Below are 6178 nucleotides of genomic sequence, written 5' to 3' on the forward strand. Positions count from 1 at the left end.
GTTTAATAATATTATAAAAATAAAAATAATATTTTACTCCAATAATTAGTTAAATCAAACTAAAGTTTCTCAGATTTGAATGTTTTCATGTGTTTTTGTGATAAAACTGTTTATAAAATCTTGAACAACATCTAAAGTGGCGTTGGACCAGAATCAGTGAGCGTCAACGGTAAAACCTAAAGAATCCGTTTTGGGGCGTGAAGCCGTCGCTCTCTTTGATCTTTGTCTCCAAAACTCGACTTCTGTACAGAAAGTAGTTTCTGAAGCTCGTTAGACTTTTTACGATAACTTAGTTAGTTAGTTCATCTTCCGTCTTTCTACTGAACGTTCGACTTGAAGGGTAAAAAAAACTCCACGTTTCTCACTTGACTGTAGAGAATGTCTTCTGATCGGACGAGAGGCCGACCGCATTCAGGAAGCACAGGGTGACGCCGCCAAAATAAGAGCGCAGAGTCGAGCGACACGGTAAATTAAAGTTAATTAAATGAGACTTTTAGTGAACTGAACTGTTTAATCTTATAAACTACATTTGCCTGAATGAATGGATTAAAAACTGATTCAAATCAAACTAAGAATTAAACAGAACTGGATGTTTATGTGCACTTTAATTCAATTAAAGGTTCATAACGTGTTTTAAAATTGTCCTGATAAATAAAATAATTTGCGGCCTTTTTGCTTAAATTTATGACGACAGATTCAGTTTCTAATATTATAACATAAATATGATACTTCATCAAGTACTAAAGTTATCTGAAGAAAGTTGGTTTTTTTGTAATTTGAGACTTTTTAAGACTTTTTAAGACTTCTTATGGACCCACAAGTTGGAAAAGTCAAGAAAAAAGTCAAAAGTCAGACTTCAATCTTGAAATTTTGAGTTCATTTAAAGTTAGTTAAGTTTTTTCCTGAACCTAATTCACTTCCAAACTAAATATTGTTTCTGCCCCTAAAACTTTTTATAGAACTAATTAAAAAAAGAAGGACTTTACCTTTCAAAGTAAAGGTCCGTCTCCTCTGACTGCCGTCTCTGTTATTTTGGCCACCCCGTGTCCCGCTCGTGTTGAGACCTGTGAAACGATTCGTGGCCTTTGAGCTTCAAACACACCTGAAGTCTTCACCGTCAGAAGCTCTGTACATACTACTACTGCTTACTCCCGTTTCTACTCGTCTTCGTGTGCACATGTTGCTCTAGTTTGTTTTTGAAGACTCGTCGTGTTCGTGACTCGTCGTTACCTGAGCCGCGGGTCAGCGGACACGTGACCGGACGACCTGCAGACGAGGCCCAAAAGCTCCGGTACACTCTTTCTACGGTTCCTTCTCTTGCTTCGTGTGTCAGTCAGACGTGTTCGTTTTTGGTGCCATTCGTGTTCTTCGTGTCACTGAAAGTTTGAGGGTCCTCGAACGCATCGTCACAGAGTTTTACTGTGTGTGTGTGTGTGTGTGTGTGTGTGTGTGTGTGTGTGTGTTGGAACAAAATAAAGTGTTGTTGTTAAACACTCGTCTGTTTCACTGTCTGTCATCTATATTATAGAGGAGAGATCGATCGGTCCGATCAGGGTTATTATTAGTGTTAATATGATCTATATTATAGAGGAGAGATCGATCGGTCCGATCAGGGTTATTATTAGTGTTAATATGATCTATAGAGGAGAGATCGATCGGTCCGATCAGGGTTATTATTAGTGTTAATATGATCTATACTATAGAGGAGAGATCGATCGGTCCGATCAGGGTTATTATTAGTGTTAATATGATCTATATTATAGAGGAGAGATCGATCGGTCCGATCAGGGTTATTATTAGTGTTAATATGATCTATATTATAGAGGAGAGATCGATCGGTCCGATCAGGGTTATTATTAGTGTTAATATGATCTATATTATAGAGGAGAGATCGATCGGTCCGATCAGGGTTATTATTAGTGTTAATATGATCTATACTATAGAGGAGAGATCGATCGGTCCGATCAGGGTTATTATTAGTGTTAATATGATCTATATTATAGAGGAGAGATCGATCGGTCCGATCAGGGTTATTATTAGTGTTAATATGATCTATACTATAGAGGAGAGATCGATCGGTCCGATCAGGGTTATTATTAGTGTTAATATGATCTATACTATAGAGGAGAGATCGATCGGTCCGATCAGGGTTATTATTAGTGTTAATATGATCTATACTATAGAGGAGAGATCGATCGGTCCGATCAGGGTTATTATTAGTGTTAATATGATCTATACTATAGAGGAGAGATCAATCGGTCCGATCAGGGTTATTATTAGTGTTAATATGATCTATACTATAGAGGAGAGATCGATCGGTCCGATCAGGGTTATTATTAGTGTTAATATGATCTATAGAGGAGAGATCGATCGGTCCGATCAGGGTTATTATTAGTGTTAATATGATCTATACTATAGAGGAGAGATCAATCGGTCCGATCAGGGTTATTATTAGTGTTAATATGATCTATACTATAGAGGAGAGATCAATCGGTCCGATCAGGGTTATTATATATAATATTTATGGCACTAAATCTAAACTCGGACACTAAATGTGACTCTTTTGGTGAAAATGTTGATTAAATTAACATTTTTTCACTCTTTAACCTCAAATTGAATCGTGAAGTGACGTTTTAAACCACGTTAGCTAACGTGACGTTCTGTAAGCTAACGTGACGTCCTGTAAGCTAACGTGACGTCCTGTAAGCTAACGTGACGTCCTGAAAGCTAACGTGACGTCCTGTAAGCTAACGTGACGTCCTGAAAGCTAACGTGACGTCCTGTAAGCTAACGTGACGTCCTGAAAGCTAACGTGACGTTCTGTAAGCTAACGTGACGTCCTGTAAGCTAACGTGACGTCCTGTAAGCTAACGTGACGTCCTGAAAGCTAACGTGACGTCCTGTAAGCTAACGTGACGTCCTGAAAGCTAACGTGACGTTCTGTAAGCTAACGTGACGTTCTGTAAGCTAACGTGACGTCCTGAACGCTAACGTGACGTCCTGTAAGCTAACGTGACGTCCTGAAAGCTAACGTGACGTCCTGTAAGCTAACGTGACGTCCTGAAAGCTAACGTGACGTCCTGAAAGCTAACGTGACGTCCTGTAAGCTAACGTGACGTCCTGAATGCTAACGTGACGTCCTGAACGCTAACGTGACGTCCTGTAAGCTAACGTGACGTCCTGAAAGCTAACGTGACGTCCTGAAAGCTAACGTGACGTCCTGTAAGCTAACGTGACGTCCTGAAAGCTAACGTGACGTCCTGTAAGCTAACGTGACGTCCTGAATGCTAACGCGACGTCCTGAACGCTAACGTGACGTCCTGTAAGCTAACGTGACGTCCTGAAAGCTAACGTGACGTCCTGAAAGCTAACGTGACGTCCTGTAAGCTAACGTGACGTCCTGTAAGCTAACGTGACGTCTTGTAAGCTAACGTGACGTTAGCGTAACAGCATCCTGTCTCACTTCTGAACGTTTGTTAACGCCTTCAAATGAAGATTTAACTTAAAACTTTATTAACAACCATCGTTTACACTCCAGCTGAATTCTTCTACAAAAATGTTTACGGTTAAACAAAACTAGTAAAACTAACAAAGATCGAACGATTATTAACCAGATAACAGCCTTTAAATAAAGCTAACTTTTCTTCAAGCTAACTTTATGTTAGCTTGAAGAAAACGTTGACGTTTTAAGAAGCAAAAAAACTTTGAATATCAGACTCGTTCAAAAAGTTATTTCAGAATTAAAACAAACATTAAATATAATAATTAATTATATTATAATTATATAATAAAGTAATTAAATAATAAATCAGGATTCTTACCACACGTCCAGTTTTCAGTGACGTGGATCAAAGTGTGGACGTCAACAGGAAGCCAGGTTTTAAATAAGGAAAATAAAATAAAGTAAAATAAGTATAAAGTAATAAAAATTTAAATAAAAATTAAATAAGTATAAAATAAAATGAGACAAATAAAATAAGTATAAAATAAAATGAGACAAATAAAATAAAGTACAAACTGAGCGAAGTGATGTTTATAAATGTTTTATTGCAGAATGAGCAGATTTAAATGGAAAAGGCACCATGAAAACTCTACACGTACAAATGAACTCCCCGCCAGCGTCTGATTGGCTCTACAACCGTTTGTTCTCTAAATACAGAAACTCTCATTAACGACAGCGAACTAATCAGCTTTAATCAATAATTACATCGTCGTGCTACAGATCAACAACCTCACTGTTCACACCTTCGGCCCCACCGGACCGATCGGGACTCTGTAGTGGGACATAATCAATACAATCAATGCCACAGTGAGTAAACGTCCGTTCATATGCAAGCGTCTATACACATTTAGATTTATTATATTATATTATATTTATATTAATGTTCTTCAGCTACAGGATCAAAAAACTGTTGTGGCGTCAAAACTTTTTGTTGGTGTGAATTTTTTTTGTCTTTTTTTGGTACAAATGTTTTTTATTCATAAATAAAAGTTGGAACTCAAACAGCCGAGAACAATAAAAGTTTAACGGACGACTTTAGTACGTTAATAAAGACGGATTGTTTCCACTTTGACACAGACAGCTGATGTATTTACTTTAGTTATCATCGTTCCTGCGATCAGCTGATCAATAAATAACCTGCCAGGTAGAAACTAGTGGAAACGATGGACGAGGAAGTTTGAGTTTTACAGAGAATAAGGAAACTGAATGTTTATTATTTTGTCCCGTTGGTCAATTTCCTGAAGTGACGACGGCCCCAGTGTGTTTTCTATATAATCCAGATTATAGATTATAGATTATATTCTCTTATTGTAGCTTATTGTGCTTTAGACGTCGACAGAAGGCAGGTTGTGATTCTTCTGGAAACAAACATCATCTTTAGTGTTTTCACTTCACTTCTTCATAGTTTTAGTGTGACAGGATGATTTAAATCGTTCCTATTGATTATGAACTAAAGAACGTCGACACTCGTGGATCTAATGACGCCATGTTTGATCCTTCGGTCGTGAAGCTTCACAGTGAAACCAGCTTCAGCACCACAGAAGAAGTGTTCTGGGTCACTTTATCGCCAGGTGACCTCGTCAGGTGACCTCATCAGGTGACCTCGCCAGGTGACCTCGTCAGGTGACCTCATCAGGTGACCTCGTCAGGTGACCAACGGGACGTGAGGCTACCTGTTGCTGTGGGCGGAGCGTGAAGGAAACACACTGGCCCTGTTTAAACATTTAAAGATTACATTCATCTCAGTGTTTGGACGTTAGAACATTTTTAGGATCTTTTCTAACAGATTAAAGAAGCTCGAATGATTCTGGATCGTTTTGATTCTTCACTCTTATGTTTCTATTAGTTATTGTGCAAAACTGCTAATCTCCTAAATCTACTGGATCTAAACACACGATGGCCTTTTATCATCATCATCATCATCATCATAAAGATCTCTTAGTTATTTAAACGTTCCAAACAGAAATAAAAAGAGTCTCCGATCAATAATCTGAACGGAAAGTTGGATTCATCAATAAATTAATTTGTTTCCTGCGACAACACAGAAACCTTCACTTCCACTTTGGGCCTCTAGTTTTTAATCACATTCAAGGAAAAGAGTCGACCGTCTGATCTTCTGAAAGGTAAAACCGCCAAACACCCGTCTGAGCTTTTCAAAATAAAACGTCAGCAGTGACCAATGAGAAGAAGAAGAATACTGATTGTTTTATATCGTTCTGGTTGTCGTCACTTTGATGTTAGAGTTCAGACCAACACATTAACATATGATCCTAGTTCTAAATGAGACTCTGATCTACATGACTAAGGGTTTAATATCTCTAATATCCTGTGGGGTTCAAATATAAACTGAATAAATCTGTTCTGGTCATCGTCACCGTCAGAGGAGAGTTTGACGGTTTACTGTTTTAGTCTCTCAGAAAAACAAAAGGTGTTGAGGCCCAAACTGGAGCGTTAATACTGAGAGAACCAGCGTCCGGAGTCCAACCGTGTTCACAGGAGCTTCAGGCAAACGTGGAGAAATTCTCTCTGTTGAGCTTTGAACATGTCGGACGTCCAGACGGCAGCCGGTCGATTGTGGATTCTTTTAAATAGTTTTTCTCTCCTGTGTTTCCCTACGGAGACGAGCTGAGGAGCTCCTGCCTGCGACGCATGATCTCCACGAACTCAGCGTGGTCG

Source organism: Pempheris klunzingeri, chromosome 22 (assembly GCF_042242105.1).
Source record: "Pempheris klunzingeri isolate RE-2024b chromosome 22, fPemKlu1.hap1, whole genome shotgun sequence".
NCBI classification, from domain to species: Eukaryota; Metazoa; Chordata; class Actinopteri; order Acropomatiformes; family Pempheridae; genus Pempheris; species Pempheris klunzingeri.